Genomic DNA, 21107 nt, shown 5'->3' with positions numbered 1-21107 from the left:
TTTGTCAAAAATCACCACTATTATGTTAGACACAGTCTGGGTGAAACCCAAAAGAGAAATCCTAAAGAAAGCATACAATAAAAACAAACAAACAAAAAACCAGGCTATCCTATTGATTGTTGAGAGGCAAACACAGAGGTTAATGTCAGACAACATTAAATATGTCATTTCTGATTTCTAAAGTATAAGGTAGAAGCATTTTATTTATCTTAATTGTGTTATCTAGAAAATTTTTTTTATTAACTTGAAAGGTTGCTTGGTGGAAGTCTTTGAATTACGACATCCAATGATAAAAATAAAATTTCTAGTAAACTGAGTTTTATTTACACACTTTTTGTATTACTATATACATACATGAATAGCTATGTTATTTTAAAATGACAATCATAAGACGTAATTGTCAAAAATCCACATAGCTTTATAAAATGATATAAACTAAAATTCACTAAACTAGTTAGCTATTTTTATAGGCACATTTTTGAGGGATCACATTTCCAAATCTCAAATATACAAAAGTTTTATGCTTCAATAGACTTAACTTTCAGTCATGCTATTTCTTCCAGTTGAAACTGTTTATCTATTAACAATAAAGATGTTTATATTTCCATCAAAAACATGGAAGCCACAGGTTGAATGTAATTATTTGCCATGCTGGCTTCTTTGACTGTTTACATGGAAAGCCAAAAGGGCCAGCACATCTGTTTTTCTTGGCTACTTGTTGAAATATCTATCACAAGGGTCTTCTAACTTCAAACAAAGATTTTCTAAGAAATAAACAGTCACAGACAACTTTAGGAGAAGAATTTCCAGGTTCTCAACTTTCACATGGGATCTTTTAAATACTTGTCTGAGACATTGAGTTTGTACATGTTGCCATCCAAAACCTACTACGGTACATACGCTGGGATGTATTGATTTATAAATTTTGTTTAGTTCCTCAAAGTCAAAGACTTCGACTTTTACCGATTAGGATTTCCTGTCTTTAAATAATTAAACCCATAGCATTCTCTGTCTTACGCATATTTTGACAAAGGAGAAATCTACCATTAGAAACATGGTTTGAGGCCTGAATTGGGGTGTTCTGAATTTAGGACATATGAAGGGGTTACCTGTTAATGAGGCTGATTCTTCTAACTAGAACTAGAATATTCTGCATAACTATCAAAAAGCTTAAGATAAAGGGGCAGCTTAAAATTTTACTAATTTCTTTCAGATGATTTCGTGTGCTTTTTATTCACAGGGTATTTAATATTATGAAATCATATCATGAAATACTGATTCTAGTTAGGGTTACTCCTCTTTTTTTTTTTTTTTTTTTTTTTTTTTTCCTGAGATGGAGGTCTCACTCTATTACCCAGGCTGGAGTGCAATGGCGTGATCTTGGCTCACTGCAACCTCCGCCTCCTGGATTAAAGCTATTCTCCTACTTCAGCCTCTCGAGTAGCCAGGATTACAGGCACCCACCATCATGCCCGGCTAATTTTTGTCTTTTTGTACAGATGGCGTTTCACAATGTTTGCCAGGCTGGTCTTGAACTGACCTCAGGCGATCCGCTTGCCTTGACCTCCCAAAGTGTTAGGATTACAGGCATGAGCCATCATGCCCGGCCTCCTTCTCTTTATTTTATAAAATATTCACTATTTCCTTATAAATTGATCGAAACATGTTGAAAAACCTTTGGGTGTCAATTTAAAAGTGAGTGAGTGGTCAAGAGTTTTCAAGTTCTTTTAAGGTATGTGAGCAAAAAAGTTTAAGTCTGTTGGATTTAATTCAGCAGCATTAGTCGGTCTGCTATTAGTGGGACTGGTGAAGACAACCATGGAATGGTCCAGAATGATGGCTTGGATGCTGTCACCTGCCACAGTCCCCTGGGTGGAGCCCTCCTACGTCAGTATCTCTTCCGTATTTCAGCACCATGCTAACACACACAATGACTGACACATTCACACCTTTTCAACTCATCCTCAGTCAAGCCTTGTTTGCAAGACTTTCCCTTCTTTCTACTGGGCCTCAATCTTAGTTGAGAAACAGCCATTTCATCTGCAGGATAATAAAACTAAAGACAAATGTCACACTGTCATATCCTTTCCTAATAGCCTGGAATGAGCCACAAGAGGAGGTTGAAAGGGTAAAGACACTATCATTGATTTTACATGAGTAACAGGGAAGGAAATAGTTTTAAAGTCAAGTAATAGGAATACGTTTTTTAGTTAATAACAAAATCAAGTAAGACCAGAGAAGACTGACAGTAAAATACAAAACTATTACAACTGTCTTGCATTTACCTCTAGTTTTAGAAATTTTTCTGAACCATTACTTTTAAAAACTTTTTAATAGGTATAATACACACAATGAAATAGAATAGTCATTAACTGCATGTGATTAATTTTCACAAATTGAATACATCTGTGAATCCAGTGTCCGGGTCAAGAAAAAGAACATCACCAGTACCCCAGAAGCCTTCCTCATGTTCTCTTCTTCCAGTAACTCAGTCTCACCAAGAAAACCTGCTATCCTGACTTGAAACATCATAGTTTTGTTTGGCCTATTATTGTAACACATATGAATGGACTCTTAGAAGGTACACTCTTTTGTGTCTGGCTTCTTTTGCTCAACATTATGGTTTGTAAACTTCATCCACGTTGTTGTGTATTTGTAGATAATTTATCCTCATTGCTGCATAACATTCCATTGTGTGAATATATTATAATTTATTTTTCTATTCTATTGGACGTTACATTCTATTAGCTTTCAGTTTTTGGCTATTTCCAATATTTGATGATCATGTGCATGAATCCCTCTTGGGTATATATGTAGGAGTGGAATTGCTGGGTCACAGAAAATCACGTGTTCAGCCATGATATGAACGACAATTTGTCAAAGTGGTCATATCAATTTACTTTCACCACCATGAGGAAAAGGTGCTCCATTATCTTCAGCAACACTATATACAGTTAACCTTTCTTATTTTAACCATTCTGGTGGGCATGTAGTGATACTCCACTGTGGTTTTAATTTTCATTTGAATATTCTTTTTTGTGAAGTGCCCATTCAAATATTTCGCCCATTTATCTATTGGATTGTCTGCTTTTTTCTTACTGTTTGTAGGAAGTTTTTAATATATTCTAGATATGAATGTTTGTTATATTTATTGAAAATATCTTCTCCAATATATGGCTTGCCTTTTCATTTTTTAATGGTATCTTCTAATAAACAAGAGTTTCTAATCTTAATATAGTCTAATTTATCAATTTCTTTCCTTTATGATTCATGCTTTTTGCCTTCTGTTGAAGACATTTTGCTTACTCCAAGGTTATAAAAGATTTTCCATTTCTTCCAAAAGCTTTACTGTTTCACTTTTCACATTTTGATCTGCCATCCACCTAGAACAGACTGGTACATTTTTATATGCCATTTACCAAAACATCCACCTATATGTTCTGAGGTAGAAATTAAGATTTTTTTTCAATATGGATCATGATCACTTGATTTTAATTGATAAAATTTGAACAGGCAATACAAGCATATAGGACAGTTTCTAAAAGCTACAAATGGGTATAGAGTGAAAGTAGGTTACCTGCTGATCTCAATCCTTTGTTACCAAGCTTCCCTCTTCACAGCAACCAATGTTACCAATAGATTGTATATAATTTTCAATATTTTATATTTCTTATTCTTTTCCTTTCAAAATGGGGGGGGAACATACTATACATCCTATTCTAGACTCTGCTTCTTACCATTATGTATTAGAAATAGCACCATATTATTATGTATACATTTGCCTTAATCTTTCTAATAGCTGCATTCTATTACATATGGATATACCAGGATACATTTTTCCTGTTTTCCAATTCCCTACGGATAGATAGACATTTGCATTACTTGCATCCTGTTCCTATTACAAACAATGCTGCAGTGGGTATCCTTGTAGAAAGAATGCTTCCCATGCATGGGCAAGTGTATCTATAGAATAAATTTCCAAAAGTGGAACTGCTATATTGCTACTGCCCTGCACATATGTTGAACTAATTTATACTCTTATGGTATGAGTGCTGCTTCAATCACACCTTACCAGATATATTATCAAACCTCTTCATCTTTGCTTATATAACTGTAATTATATTATACTTTTATTTATTTTGCATTTCTTTTATAAGATTTAACACTTTTTCAAGTACATATTAGTTATCTGTTATTTTCTCATTTTCTCTCTGAATTTTCTTTGAATGTACGTGGTAACGAATATAACTTAGGCTCTAAATAACTGTTGTTTAATGCTGATAAAAAATTTTCACAACACAAAAGATATACTGTAAAAATGACTTATCTGAAGTATGTATATGGTTTAGCAGGTGAACTGAATGAGTCACTGTTACTAATGAAAAATATATGCAATAAGATGGGCAAAAATATATGCAATGAGTTGTGATTAATAACAAATTTTAAAAACTGCATATGGATAAAATCCCAAAGGCCTAGAAAACTGAATGACAACTAAAAATATGCAAGTACAAATTATTTTTTTCTAAGCAGATCAGGTATTTATTTAACAATTAGAAATGAAATTTTAATGAGCAGGCAGCAGAATAATGTTTCTTATGGCTCCCATGAAACTATGCACCCAACAGCCTAATCAACATCTGTATCCAGACTTAAGATATAACTTAGGATCTGTCCCCACAGACCTGCCCATCCATCTACAAAGGTGCTGAAGCCTGAAACCTGTGCACCATCCTTGATACCTGCTCTCTCTTTCTTCTACACCTAATCAACCAGGTCCTGCTGAGCTATCTCATTCATTCATTCAAGCACACTAACTGATACATGTCAGGAATTAAGTAGACTGGGTCTACAGCAATGCATATAAGGGGAACAGTCCTTGCTTTTGTGGAATTTACCATCTAGTGGCAGAAAACATACAAGAATAAAAATAAGTACACGTTGGACAAACTGGCACAAGTGCTATGAAGAAAAATAATGCGTGTTATCAGACAGGATAAGTGACCCACTTAAGGATGGATGTTCTAGGAAGTACGCTCTAAAAATATTTTTTAGTTAAGGCCTAAAGATGAGAAGCCAGTCATGCAAAAAGCAGAAGGAAGAACAGTAGAGGGAATAGCATATGAGAAGTTCCTGCAATAGAAACAAAATTTGAGAAACTGAGAGTATCCTTAAGACTGGAGTGAAGTGACTAAGAGCAAGAACGGTGTGAGGAGAGGTTTTGAGAGCCCACCGGGGCCAGATCATGCAGGGCCTTGTAGGCCTTAGGGTCTTGTGTTTTATTCTAAGAAAACTAGTTGGTCAGAAAAGTACACGGTCAGATTTTCACTGCTCTGTTATGACATAAACCTACTCATTTCCTCCCATATTAAGAAAATCTTCAATAAACTCAGCCTTGTGTAAGTAGGAAGGGCAAGGGCTGGCCTGATGTCTGGATGACTTAGTATGAAATATTCTCAGAAAAAAAAATGATCCATAACCTCAATTACTTCAGTGGAAGCAGGAGGTCAGACACAGAGGGAACAAGAGAACATCCAAGTCAACCATCACTTCACTTTTCCCCGACCCATCCATAGCCCCTGCAAAAAATCATAGCTGGTAAAAACTGTAGAAGAGAGATTTGAACTAATATTATCTAAATCTTAAAGAACCAGGAGAAAGCAGCTGATTAAATTCACACTGTCCTGCATATTTATTTCATTCCATCTCACACCTCTCTGTCAGGCTGTGACCTCCTCCAGGAGAAACGAATGCTTAGAGACAGCTTTAGCAAAGTTTTAAAGCAGACAGCTTTTCTCTCTCTCATTCTCTGTCTATATATTTATATAGTGTCCAGACCCTGTTAAGTCCATTATTTTTCATGTCTTTGTCGTCTGTGAATCCAGAGTACTCAGCATACGTTCTGAGTTTTAAATGCACAGAACCACCACACGTATTTCAAAGGATGACAGCCCAAGCTTTCACTTGAGTATGATAGGAAGGGGAGAACTTCTGGACATGCGTGGTTTTCAAAAATGCATTTTAAAAATGTCTTTCCTCCAAAACTTGCATTTACATTAGCTCCCTTCTACCTATCTGTTATAGCTTGCTGGGCCACTATTTTAGCAGTCCTTGCTGCAACTGCATCAATAGTTTGGTTTTGCTTATAAATAGGAAGGGTACATAAATTCTCTTTCAAGAAGGTATGGGTGACCTTAGTTCTTTGAATGAAAGGTTGTATTTCTTGCCTGTACCATTCAAAAAAACCACTTAAACTTATTCAAAGCCTCTGTAAAGGAGAAGCCATCCCATAAAATCCAGCACAGTGAAATGAGCCTTCAGTAAATGAGGCCAACAGATTGAAAAGTTTTAGGTGAGTAACTTCCAAGAGATTTGCAGCCTGCAGAGGGGTCTCGGGAAGAGCCTCAGTGCTGGCTCAGGAATGCTTCCTCATAGCCTGAGTTAAATTTTTATGCAGACAGCTTTTCTGTACTTATTTACATAGTCTCCATGCCCCATTAATCTAATTATTTCCCCTCTTGTTAGAAGATGGCATGGAAAAACACATAATTAGTGCAGTATCTTATGTTCTTGTTTAATCTGGGGAGATTTATGTTAGATTTAAATTCAGATCCATTTGCTTCTATTGCTACAGTACCCAATTTAAAATAAAAACAAACTTGGCTATCACATTCCTTTGTGATTTTATTAAAGCAATACATCTAAGCAATAAGAAACATTTTCTGATATTTAAACTTCTCCTTTATTATTTTCATTTAAAAGAGGACAATTTTTTCTCATTTTTCACTTGATAGAGAAATGACATGATGTCTGAATTCTCTTTATATACCAGTGAATGATAAGTCCATGAGCTTATTAAGTAAGAATGTATTTTAAATTTGAAAAGTATACAGAAATCTGGTGAGCAGATTTATATTTATGAAGCTGTAGTTGAGATTAATATTTAATCCACATTTGTGAGTACCCACTGTGCCCCCTGGCATTTCAAGAAGACCTGTGGGATGCAGTCAAAGGCAAGTCCCTGATGGTTAAAGATTACATATAGGTTGATGACTAATACACAGAAAACGAATGAAAAAAACCATAGATGGCACTGTGCAACTAGGCACTGAGTTTATGGTGTGGGCTCTAGGCCCTACTCAGAAAGAGGGAGAGGAAAGGGAGAGAAGTCAAATGGAGCTTGAGCTGTGTGGGGGCTCTGATCTGTGGCGGAACTGGGTGGGACTTGGGTTGGTTTTAAAGGATGAGTATCATTTGTTTAGAAAGGGCAGTAAGATAGGGCATCTTAGGAAAAAGCTGCACACGCAAAGGGAGGGATGGGAATGAGTCTGTCTTGTGTTCATAGACTGTAAGACACCAATTCTGCTTTTGGGGTAGGGGAAAAAAGCTAGACCAATGGGATAGCCACGTGGAATGTTTTTATAGTGATATCAATACATACGCAAGGAGAAGAGCCTGAATATGTTAAATGCAAAGAACTTCCAAATGCCGAACACTTGAATAAGGTGCTTTTTTAAAAAATAAATCACCCACTTCTCTACCTCTAACATCCCTTATTCTTCCTTTGCTGTTATGTTCTTCCATACATCTATTTGTTTATTTGTTTTGTGTCTGTCTCTCCCCAATGGACCATGAGCTCCAAAAGAGCTGAGGCTTCACTGCTTTATTCCCAGGGTCTACGAAAGCACTTGAAAAAAGTAGTAGCATTCAGCAAGAGTTTACTGAATGAATTAACACCAAAGCAGAAAGGGAGGTGACCGAGATAGCTCCGTGTATTTACAGCTTCACTTCACTTATCCACTTCAAACCAACCATACTGATTGTATTTAGAAAGCATTAAAAACAAAAGGGAGTGGCATAAAATCAAATGTTGGGACTCACAATCAGAATTCCATAATCACCTTATACTTTGTTAGGACCCTTCAGAGAGTCAGGGAAGGTGGTGTGGACATCTATACTAATGGTATTTAAATGACTTATGAGGCTATTGGAACTTTTCCCAGGGATAGATCCTTAGGAAATAAGGACTGTCAGCCATCACACAAATTATTACAAGACAGTATCTTTATCTTACTAACAAGATAAGGAAGAAAACAAATAATACTTCAACAAAAGTCCATACAAGAATGAATGTACCCGTAAAACCACTCTTTTGTAGTTGGATAGCTCCCCCACTCTCCCTCCAACCACCCTTTAAAGAGAGATTATACTGATATTACAGCGTTGTCTATTAGGTACTATACCAGCCTCTTCCATAGATGCATTCATCTGAAAGAAATCAAATTTTCTTATGACTCCTTCCATGTTCAGGGAAACAATCTTGGTATTTTAAAAAATATGATCCCTGGTTGGTAATTGTAGGAAATAAGCCAACCTCAATTTTATTTGTTAGTGGTTACAAAAGTCACATTTGCCAACATTCATGTTTCATGTTTGAAAACATTATACCAATAGCTCCTAATACCTGCAATTTATTAGGAAAAAACCAGTGAGCTATATTTACTTTAGAAGTGGAAAATTGTAAAAACCTTGTAACTATCATAAAATGTATTAAAAAGTCAGTACCTTCTTTCTTTTTTAAACACTCAACTCCTTGTACATTATGCTTTCTCCTAGAACTTTAAAACAAACGCTGTTTTCTAGGATAGTTAACATCACTAACTGAAGCCCAATTTATATGCTAGTATAGCTATCTGACCAGTAAATTATTTTTATGCTTGGTTAATCTTTTCCAATAGTAGAAGTAAAACAAATTTCTTACATACACATTCAGGAGCTTTAAAATTTCAAACAATAGTATGTTAGTCCAGTCCGATTTTTGATGGTATTTTTCACTGAAGCAGAATCACTTAAACAAACATGAATCATCTGCTCATTTCTCTTGGATGTATGCTATGTGACTCTATAGCCTCTGAGGAATTTTCTCCTTAACAAAAATTTAGAAAACAGAAATAGAACACAGAATTTACCAGTACTTATTAAACCAATACAGGGTCCTAATGAACAGGGAGAAAACTTCCTCCACTTTCTCATCTGTATCAACTGTGGTCTTCGTATATTCATTAAATCAGGCGCTGTGTGTTTTGGAAGGTAGGGGTGAGACATCACATGTGCACAGAAGACCAGGCACTGGCTTTGCACATCCTCAGAACAGGGAATCAATTTATGGCCAAAGGATGCAGGAGTCTGCATTTTTACGAAGTCCCCAGATGGTTCTAATATTTTAGAACCATCTAAGTGTGGTCTTCTAAGACCCTCTTTGAGACACAGTCCCCCAGAAGATCTAGAAAATGCCTCCTCCTTTCAAATAAGCTTTAGCCACACTGCTGGAATAGCAGATTTTCTGGCCTGAAAGTTTTTATTTCCCAGGCAGAACAGTTGCCAAATAATGTTTATTTAAGTGATTTTTGTTCAGTGAAAAATACTATAAAAATCATGCTGGTCTCACTGGTCCCATTATTAGACAAAAAAATGAGTTAAAGAAGTATCTCTTTTTGAAACCCATTCGATTCAGAAATTTTCTTTCTTAACTTCTCTAAAGTTATCCTTAAGTTCAAAACTGTCTACCTAATGGACAAAGACCTTTTTGCAATGCTTATCTGACCCCTTTCAGAGTAACTGACATAGGTAGCATAGCCAATGCTTAAAGGCTACAGTTCTGCCAACAAGAATTCCTGTGTTCAACTCCCAGCTCTGCCACTTAACGAACTATGTGTATCTACGAAAGTTCTGAGACCTTAGCCGTGGTTTCTTCCATTGTAAAATAGGTATAAACTGTACCTATGTTTTAAGAGTTGTAGGAAGATCAAATACAATAGGAAAGTAAACCACTTAGCTCAGTGTTGGACATTTAAGTCATCTAGCTCAACCCTTTAAACATATTGCTGCTTCAAAAATGTGTTCCAACCCATGAAATCAAAGTCTTCCTACCTAGCCCGGGCTCCTCCTCTATTGCTACTTTAATTTTTGGCACATATTTGCTAATTATTCCAAGCTAGATTCCACAAAGGCTACTGAAGTCAGGCATTCATGTATTTAATATAAAAGAGTATCCTGCCATGGACAGGATATTCTAAACAATCAGAGTAATATCTATATCTAAACAGCTTTTAGGTGACCTTCTATGCCATAAAATTGAAAATTCTGTGATTTTATAAGCTAATTGTGTCACTGTAAGAAGAAACACTGTGTGACTGTATGAATTCAGTACAGTTCTAAACAAGGGTAGAATCATAGAATGCTCTCCTTTAAAACTGCTCCTTGACACAAGAACAGAAAATCAAACACCGCATGTTCTCATTCATAGGTGGGTGTTGAACAATGAGAACACATGGACACAGGGAGGGGAGCATCACACACTGGGGTCTGTCGAGGGGCAAGAGGGGAGGGACAGCAGGGGGTGGGGAGTTGGGGAGAGAGAGCATGGGGAGAAATGCCAGATATAGGTGAAGGGGAGGAAGGCAGCAAATCACACTGCCATGTGTGTACCTATGCAACAATTTTGCATGTTGTTCACATGTACCCCAAAACCTACAATGCAATAAATTTTTAAAAAAATTAAAAAATAAAAATTAAAATAAAAATGCTGCTTTTTTGAATTAAGAAAATGATCAAAAAAAAAAAAAAAGAAAAAGAAAATGAAATTCTTCCTCAATGGTTCCCTTCCCTCAAAAAGAGACACAGTGTTGCTGGTATGACCTAATAACCCTGAGGACAGCCCTGGTGAATTCAAACAGGCTTCACACGTGGAGGAGATGCAACATTAGGTGAACCTACGAAGACACAAAAAGGCAAAAAGGAGACCAGACGACAGGTGTGGATAAAAACTGGGTGAAGTGCCTCAAAACTAAAACTGAATTCCAGTTCCAAGTCACAGAAAAAAAATTAAGCATTCTGTACTAGAGCCAAGATGAAAGAAGAGTAGAACAAGAGAAAAAATACCGTACTATATTAATCACAATAAGAAGCACTTTCGTGTCAGCCAAAATATATTCTTAAATCAACTTTAGAATGTAGCTGCATTTGCAGGCTTAGCAGCATGAAACCCATATGACTGTAATTAATGTAATAAATCATGTTGTGGACTTTTCTACAGAATCTGACAGTACTCATTGATATACTGCTTATTAGAGGCTGCAGAAATTTCTCCCCCACTTTTTTATTATATGCCAGAGACACTGAATCAAGAGTACCTTCTTCTGATATGTCTGAAATATCTGCTGCTGGAATAATACATAAAATATATAGTGAGCTGCTGCCATCAGACTTTGATATACAAGACATCATATACAATTTCCAAAAAGAAACTTGTTTTTTAACTCTCACTTCCCTTGACTTAAGGCACTTGTAGAAGATACATGGATTCCTTATAGATGTGACATTTACATTTTCCACAGTTTCAGCCATGAAGCCACAGCTTTGCACTCCTTTTCAGCTCATTCTTTAATGACTCCATTAGTAGATGGCACAGAATATTCTAAACAGGCATTATTTCAACAACCTACACATGCTCTTTCATTGTTTTCAACAACCAACTCTTCAGAAAAAAGTTTTTATTGAACATTAAATCATTTTCAAAGCTAAAAATGAATCCTTTCACAGTTCAGAAGCATTTCAACCATGACTGCATTTCACTTCAGTGAGTTTACAAACCCTTAAATCTGCTGTGCATACGTTATCTTCTAATTTAGGAATATCTAAAGTTTAAAAAACAGACAAGTTTAAAAGGTCACTATACACATAAGGAAAAGGTTATATGATGTATTTTCCCTTAATAAAAATAACTTCATTCATTTTATCATAAACACAATTTATGATTAATATAAAAATTTCCCCAAAATACAAAAAGTACGAAGAAAGTAAAAACTGTTCATAAATCTATCATCCAAAGATAGCCATTGGATGTACTTTGATGCATAGCTTTCCAATTTGAAATTTTAATTTAAGATATTACTTTTCTCTTTCCTTTTTTTTTTTTTTTTGCACTAGTCTTGCTCTGTCACTCAGGGTAGAGTGCAGTGGCTCAATCACTGTAATGTCAAATTTCTGGGCTCAAGCGATCCTCCTGTCTCAGTTTTCCCAATAGCTGGAACTACAGCACACACTACTGCACTCAGTGAATTTTTAAATTTTTTTGTAGATATGGGGTCTCATTATGTTATGCTGGACTGGTCTCAAACTCCTGGCCTCAAGCAATCCTCCCACCCAGGCCTCCCAAAATCAAAGTGCTAGGATTATAGGCGTGAGCCACCATGCTTGGCCTAAAAATAGGACTCTTTAATTACCAAGAGTCTAGTCTATTCTGACTTAATTATACACTTCAGTTTTCTTTTGTGTCTTGTTTTTTTCTCAGGATATACTGCTTTGTGACATGTTCAAGAGAAAAACTACTATTAACACAGTAATGCCTGGATATTTCTGGTGTATTCCTTTTGATCATATAAAATTATAGATTTTAAGACTTGAATAAGGGTTTGGCATTGGATTTACTGTCTGTGAGTGACACAGAAATTCCTTATTTAGCTACTGAGAATTCCCTATGCTCACTCTTGCCCCCTCATTCAAAATGTTTTCCATACAGCAGCCTGAGTGTGTGACTTTCTGGATTCCCAGTTTGTCCACGTCACTCCCCTGTTCAAATTCCTTTCCTGAATTCCTATTGCCCTTAAGCGAAAGTTCAATCTTCAGTATCTCCCACAAGGCTCTGGTCACCTCACCAGTCCCATCTGAAACCAAGCTCACATGGTTTCCTCCATGCCAACGATAGTGACCTCAATGCAAGTTTTCAAATATGGTTTCCTTTCAGTATCTTAAGGCATCTTCTCTCTCAAAGCATTTGCACGAGCTGGCTCCTCTCTCAGGAATACACTCCTGGCCTCCATTTCCAAACTTCTCATCCTTCATTCTCAAGTCAAATGTCACTTCCTTAAAAAAATCTGCCATTACCCTCTTCTTACATCAACTGATTCTCTGCTTTTTCTATCACAGTGTGTCTAACAATTTATAATTATCTATTTGTATGACTAGTTGATTAATGTCTATAACGTAAGTAAGCTCTATGAGGAGCTCAGACTAGAGTGTAAGGAACCTTTTTTTCCCCACTGTTTTATCCATGGTTCAAGAAACATGGCAGGCACTCATTAATTTGTGCCAAATAAGTGAATTAACTTGACTATCAGAAACACTAAAACTACATAAGAAAAATACAAAGCCAAAAGAAAACAGAGAAAATGAAAGTGATTTCCTTTTTCATTTCTAGAAACTTTACTATTTGCATGTTTGGTTCAACATTCAACAAAAACATATTCAGCATCTTAACATGGTAGGTTGTTTTAAGCACATCTGTACATGTTAAACACTTTTATTTCCATCTATCCTTGTGGAGACAACAAAGAGATTGGAACAAGAAAAAGAAGAGCAGGAGAAGCTTTGGCAATGAAGGGTTTGCAGGAATAAAGTAAACTGAGAGAAAGTTGGTCCACGTCCTAGAACGGCCAAGAGGGAGGGTGGTGAGACATGTAAGAGAAGCCTCACCACGGCAAGGGAGCGTAGTGGTTAAGAGCATAAATTTGAGAATCGAACCACCTGGGTCAAAATTCCAGTTTTCCCACCTTCTTGCTATGTGACCTCCAATAACTCCAATCTTCCTGTGACTTAGTTTCTTCATCTGTAAAATGGAGTTAATTACTGTCCTATCTTCAGAGAGTTGTGAGAACTGAGTTAACATAAGTAATTAGTGAGATAATAAGCACACTAGAAGTGTTAGCTATAATTATTGCTATTTTGCGGGTAGTAATCAAAAAGAGCCAACAGCATATGACTGCAGACTGAAGAAGAGTCTGGGAAGTTAAATAAGATCACCTTTGTTAACAGTTAACAGTTCATCATTATGACAGAACTGAGTATCTGAAAGTGATTTTCACAAGTTTACTGAAATTTTATGGCGCAATGACTAAGAACAAACTCTTAAAAAACATTCCAGGTCACATCTGATGAATTTAAGAGATGAAATACTATTACTATACCACAACAGAAACGGTTATTACAAACATCTGATTAGAAACCATTCCTGCCTTTAAATTTACACTCAATTTACATGACTGCTTATCTTAATCAGTAGGGATCAAAATATGAAGGCATCTTTTACTAAAAATGCATATTAAAAATTTTAAAAAGGCATTATTAATGTGAAACAAAAGATGTATGGCACATAAAGCAAAAGGAAAACAGATAACATAAAAATGGAAATGCACAGAACTATAATAAATTACCTCCTTCTCTTCTGAGTTAGGCTATTAATATTCATTACATTCCACCCGAGAAGTAATAACCTAACGGACAGGAGGATGCTGATTTCTAAGTGGGTCAGTGGACAATAGCAAAACATATTTTTGAGAAGTTTATTAGAAAAAAATAATTGTGTTGTTCCATGACACTATAAAGAAAAAAAATTAGGTATTTTCCTATATGGATTAGCATTCTATACCCATTTTTAAGTACAGGCAAAACAGGAAAATAAAGCTTTTCTTTCAGTTATGATAATGACTACCTTCCATAACACAGAATAATTTAATAGTATTAATTCTAACAGTATACAAAGTGTTAAAAAAATACTTTGTAACATAAATCTTAATATACCTTAGAGACTAAAAATATTCTGTAAAATTTAATTTCAGGCACTATTTTTAAAGAAGATACATTTATATTCTTTGAATCAAACTCTAAAGTCATTCATAGAAACAGTACACACTAGAATAAGTATTATTTTCCCTGCTAAATGAAAGGTGGAAAATTAATAACTGAGTTATTTTTTAAAAAATTCTCAACTATAATCAGTCATTTCATTTATTGTCCTAGAGGTCCCAGCTTTTTTTATTGTATACCCCATATATAAAAATGTTTTTAAACAACAGCCCCAGAATATGTGTATTTATTTACACTATGTAGAAGTCCTATTGCCAATCAATGTATTAAAGGTTAGTAAAACTTAATTTCTTTTTTTTTTTTTTTTTTTTACAGGGAGTCTTACTCTGTCACCTAGGTTGGAGTGCCAGTGGCATGATGCCGGCTCATTGCAACCCGCACTTCCCGGGTTCAAGTGATTCTCCTGCCTCAACCCCGCCAAACCCCCCATGTCTCCACCTAGTAGCTGGGATTACAGGTGTGTGCCACCACACCCGGCTAATTTTTGTGTTTTTGGTAGAGATGGGGTTTCACCATGTTGGCCAGGCTGGTCTCGAACTCCTGACCTCAGGTGATCTACCCACCTTGGCCTCCCAAAGTTCTGGGATTACAGGCGTGAGCCACTGCACTTGGCTAGCTTAATTTCTTTCTTAAATAAAAATCAGGTAATCCATTTCTGCTGGCACCAAAATGGATCACTGCGTGACTATCTTGGAAAGCACTGAGCTTTATCACTCAGTGCTATAGCTTCGTCACTTTAGTATGTATTATCTTGTATCTAATTGTTTTTCTATTATTATCATAGTTATGTGTCCTTTTATAAGGAAATTAATAAAATTCTGTTTCTATCAATCACTTTGAGAAATGAAGAAAGGAGGTCAGTAACAGGTTTATTTATGTATGACAGGTAAAGTGAAAGCATTAATATTTAGTAACCACTGTTAACTTGAGTGAAAATATATGATGCCCCTATGTTTTAAAACTCTTTTATATTAAATATGGCAGAAACATAAAAAGATGCAAGATTGTTAGAGAAATGCAAGTTTAAACCACAATGAGGTCCCATTTAACACCACTAGGATTACTATAATCAAAACTCAGACTGCAACACATGTTGGCAAGGATGTGGAGAAACGGACCCCCATACATTGCTGGTGGGAATGTAAAATGTCAGACTCTTAGGAAAACAATTTGATTGGCAGTTCATCAAAAAGTTAAAATGGTTAGTATATGACCTATCAAGTTCGCTCTGAGGTATATGCCCAAGAGAACTGAAAACATATCCACCCAAAAACCTGTATATGACTATTCATAGCAAAGCATTATTCATAATAGCCAAAAAGCAGAAACAACCCAAATGCCCATGACTTTGTGAATGGATAAAGTGTGATATGTCTATATATGAAGAATGTTATTCAGCTGTAAGAAGAAATGAAGTACTGATAGATACTATAACACAGATACATCTTGAAACATAATGCTAAGAAACCACATACAAAAGGTCACCTATTGTGCAATTCCACTAACATAAAATGTCTAGAATAGGCAAATGCATAGACTAGTGGCTCTGAGGGGCTGAGGAGGGAGTAAGAGAGAAAATGGGGTAAGGAAATGTTCGGGAATTACACAGTGGTAATGGCAGTACAACAATATACTTGAAACCACTGAATTGCACACTTTATTTTTTTTTAATTGTACACGTTAAAGAATGTATTTTATGGTATGGATTATACCTCAGTAAATTGGAAAAAATTTGGCAGAAATTGCTGCTGTCCAACAAAATCTGTTTTCCCACTTTCCAGAACTTTCCAGCTATACTACATTTAAAAGTCTCTGTTGGCTGGGCTCACTGGTTCACATCTGTAATCCCCGTATGTTGGGAAGCTGAGGTGGGAGGATTGTTGGAGGACAGCAATTTGAGACCAGCTAGGGAAATGTAATGAGACCCTGTCTCTACAAAAAACAATACAAGTAGCCAGATATGGTAGTGCATGCCTGTAGTCCTGGTTGTTTAGGAGGCTGAGGTGGGAGGATTGCTCGAGTCCCGGAGCTCGAGGCTTCAGTGAACGAATCGTGCCACTGGACTCCAGCCTGGGTGACAGAGCAAGACCCTGCTGTCTCTAAAAACCATAACAGACAAGTCTCCCTTGCAGTTGGTGCTTGAGGAAGGTATTCTGCCACAAGATTTGTCTAAAGCCCTTAATTTCTGCCCATCTCTGTACCTTGACAACTTGTTTTACTTACTAACTCTAGAAATATAGGCTAGGCTTGGCGTCTCACACCTGTACCAGTACTTTGGGAGGGAAAGGTGAGAGGACTGCTTGAAGCCAGGAGTTCAAGATCAACCTGGGTGATAGAGGAAGATCCTGTCCAAAAAACAAAACAAAAAACAAATATGGTACCACTCCACTCCTCCATCCCTGGTCAGACATAAACTCTTTATCCACCCAAATTATAGAATATTTCCTTCAAATTTCATTAGGTTTTTTTTATTTTAATGGACCAGGACATCCAAAAATTTCGTTAGTTTTTAGACCAATAATCTAAGCCCCCTCCCAAAACAAACATGGGCATGAGGTCCAGCTGCTGTTAAATCTGTCATCACCTTGTATAAGATAATTTTCAGCTTTCATTGACCCCCTCCACGGCCTTTTACTTTGTGGCTGGGAACTAGTTATGGGCCAAGCTGTGTGAACTTCACATTCAAGGCAGTTATTGATGTCTATTCAGAACCTGCAGTTTAGTTTTACCACCCAGCAGAGTTGGAACCCTGACAATAACATCGACTGGTGCAAATAAGGGATGTGTGCCCAGTTCTCCTGGGCATATACCTAGGAGTGAACTTTATAGGTCATTTGCTAAACATTTTTACTTTTTGATGAACTGCCAATCAAATTGTTTTCCTAAGTAGCTGTGACATTTTACAACTCCACCAGCAATGTATGGAGGTCCAGTTTCTCTACATCCTTGCCAACATGTGTTGCAGTCTGACTTTTGATTGCAGGCATCCTAGTGGTGTGAAGTGCTACCTCAATGTGGTTTTAATTTGCATTTCTCTAACAATCTTAAGCATCTTTTTATGTGTTTCCACCATATTTAATATAAGAGTTTTAAAACATAGGGATATTCATATATTTTCACTCAAGTTAGCAGTGATCTATAAATATTAATACTTTCACTTTCTGTCATGCTTTCTTGCTTTCTGTCATGTAACAATATTTTATTTTTAGTTTAATTTTAAAAGGCAATACACATCATTATAAAAATTAAAACCAAAAAAGTATATAGAATAAAAAGTATCCCACCTCAAAACTCTCTCAATTCCTACTCTTCCGGAGCAACTACCATAAACCATTTAGGGTTATCCTTGACAACCTTCTTCTATGTGTACTAAATTGTACACTTTATTTTTTTTATTGTACACTTTAAAGGATGTATTTTATGGTATGGATTATATCTCAGTAAGTTTTTTTCTCTTACAAAAATCGGCTATTATATACATAGTTCTGACAGGTTTTGCACGATATTGGCAAAATGGACACAAGTCCATTCAGTACATACAGACATCCTCACTCTTTCTACCACATGGCATTCCATTGTCCCATTACCTGAAAACCACCTGCCCCATTTCAGACTGTGGCTGCTATTCAGATCCAATCAATTGCCACCAAAAGGGAATTTTCTAGGTTTTAGCACTATCTTATCCAGGCTACCTCTCTTCTACTAAGGTTATTTTACTGTCTTATTTTAAAATACTGAACCAGGATGACAAATAAAAACTACAATTCCCACCCTGCTTTGCTACCAAAGCACTTCCAACGTATGGTATCAGCAGCTAATAGTTATTGATCACTAACTATGTATCAGGCATTTCTCTCTAAGTGCTTTACTTTTATTAACTTGTTCCTTACAATGACCCTATTAAAACACACCATGACTTTCCTTATTTTACAGATGACAAAACTGAGGACCAGAAAGCTTAAGTAATTTGCCCAAAGTACACAGGTAGAAGTGTTAAAGCCAAGCAGTCTTGACCTAAATTCTATGCTTAACTAATATACTGCTTCTTTTTTTTATACAGGATCTCCTTCTGTGGCCCAGGCTGGAGTGCAGTGGTATGATCTGAGCTCACTGCAGCTTCAACCTCCTGAGTTCAGGAAATCTTCCCACCTCAGCCTCCAAAGTAGCTGGGATCACAGGTACGCACTACCACACACTGAAAATTTTGTTTTCTTTTCTTTTTTGAGATGGAGACAAGGTCTCTCTATGTTGCCGGGGCTGGTCTCAAACTCCTGGGCTCAAGTGATCCTCCGGTCTCAGAATCCCAAAGGGCTGGGATTATAGGCAGGAGCCACCACACCTGTCCTCATACTACTTTTTAAGAGCAATATGCAGTCTAACGTGACAGTTACATTCCTTAAAGAAAAAAAAAAACATCAAGTATTGAATTAAAAAGAATATTTCTATAAAAAATAAGAGGAATTAAAGTTACAGTTTTAAATATATAACAGCAAAATAATTTTTTCCTATATGAATTCCAATACTAAAAGTTGTTTTTATTGCTTTAAGTATATAGCCATAAAAGCTAAACCATCACCACGTAAATCCAGCATTTCAATGCATTTAGAGTTTGCTGATGAGTTATAGACCTTCTTTTCCTTATCACCATCATCAGTAACACAGCAGAGTTCTTACATATTCCTGTCGCCTTCAGAATTATAATACACAAAGCCCAAAGGCCCTCAGAGAAGCTGGGTCTCAGGGTGACAGTAGGGTGAATTATAATTAATGGTAATCTGCATTAGACATATCAACTTCCTTAATCAATCAATCACATTATCCACAATTTAATTATGAAATTTTGCTGTAAGAGAAAATGCCTGAACTTTATTCATTGGGACCAACTACATGTTTCAGAATTCAATGTTTCATCATTATGTTGGCCCCCACCTCCACCCTCAGTAACTACTGCCCAGGAATGTTCTGATATCTGATTAGCAAAAGGTTCGAGAATGGTGTCCGGGCCAGGTGTGACAGCTCAGGCTTATAATCCCAGCACTTTGGGAGGCCGAGGCAGGTGGATCACCTAAGGTCAGGAGTTTGAGACCGGCCTGGCCAACATGGTAAAACCCTGTCTCTACTAAAAATACAAAAATTAGCTGAGTGTGGTGGCAGGCACCTGTAATCCCAGCTGCTCGGCAGGCTGAGGCAGGAGAATCACTTGAACCTAGGAGGCAGAGGTTGCAGTGAGCCGAAATCGCACCACTGCATTCCAGACTGGGCGACAAGAGTGACATTCCATCTCATAAAAAAAGAAGGGTGTCTGGAGCTTGATGGGTCAGGAGTTGTCACCTAACGAGGATTCTAACAAAGCTTTGGAGAAGAGAGAATTGATAGCATGAGTTAAAAATCAAGATACAGCAATGAAACTGTAGTCTTGAACTGTTCTCAAATCTTAAAAGGAATAAAATCATTCAGGGACCTTATTAAAATGCAGATTTTGATTCAGTAGGTCTCCTGGGGCCTGAAATTCTGCATTTTAAGCAAGCCCCCAGGTGATGCCAATGGTCAGGGGACTGCACCTGACAATATGAGGGACTAGATCACACCATGTGGGGCTGCATCTAAGGTGGAAGCCAATCATCTGTTGGAACCTTGGAAAGGCTCCAGGCTTAGGGACAACCAGTAAGAGAGGGTGGCAGTAACAAGTGGATCTGAAACTAGGAGACTAATAAAAAATTGATAATGGCTGTACCAGCCAGTACATCCTACTCCCCACTATCCTACCCCAGCACCTTTCCAGAAAAAAATCAGAAAGAACTTTGCTACAGAAATGGTACCCATTACGTGGGAGAGCGAAGACCTCTAACTTGGGTACTAGTATCTGAGCCCTGTCATTGGAGGCCTGCTGGCCAAGTGCCAGCTCTCTACCTGCTCTAGAAAGGGAGCCCTGCCAATCAACATATCCCCATCCTACTTTCAGGCCTATTGGGACATAAACCTATTTACACAACTGCAGCAGAAAACCACACCAGATTTGTCCTGCATTCTTAAATATGAACAAACAAGTACACAAGGCATCAGAAGCAAACTGGCAGAATCAGAGAAAAATGAGGGAAAAAGAAAAGGAAATCTGAAGGAAAAGATCACTCAAGAACAGATGATCACTTTTTAAAAAATTATAATTAAAATTATCAAAGAGATTTGAGAGTTTTTGTAGATATAACCCTTGCAAAAGGAATAAGTATTAAGCATCTCTTTCAATTATATCAGAGAGCTGGGCATGGTGGCTCATGCCTATAATCCTAGCGCTCTGGGAGACGGAGGTAGGAGAACTGCTTGAGTCTAAGAGTTTAACACCAGCGTAGGCAACATAGTAAGACTGAGATCTCATCTGTGTTTTTTTTTTTTAAGTCATATTAGAG

At 36.8% G+C, this 21107-nt stretch overlaps 1 protein-coding gene and 1 long non-coding RNA gene across 5 annotated transcripts in view; one reads left to right on the top strand and one right to left on the bottom strand.

The window, feature by feature from the left end:
* KIAA1958 (KIAA1958 ortholog) overlaps positions 1-21107 on the bottom strand; it is a 171645-nt gene that overhangs the window by 45676 nt on the left and 104862 nt on the right. The gene's annotated exons all lie outside the window — the stretch shown is intronic.
* LOC116524864 lies at positions 1270-19801 on the top strand. Its single transcript, XR_004257510.1, has 3 exons — positions 1270-1283; positions 13467-13475; positions 19694-19801. It is a non-coding gene; the product is annotated as an uncharacterized LOC116524864 (long non-coding RNA).

This window comes from Sapajus apella, unplaced genomic scaffold (genome assembly GCF_009761245.1).
Source record: "Sapajus apella isolate SASKATOON/1434 unplaced genomic scaffold, GSC_monkey_1.0 scaffold46, whole genome shotgun sequence".
In the NCBI taxonomy this organism is placed as follows: domain Eukaryota; kingdom Metazoa; phylum Chordata; class Mammalia; order Primates; family Cebidae; genus Sapajus; species Sapajus apella.
This window is presented reverse-complemented; position numbering and strand designations above follow the sequence as displayed.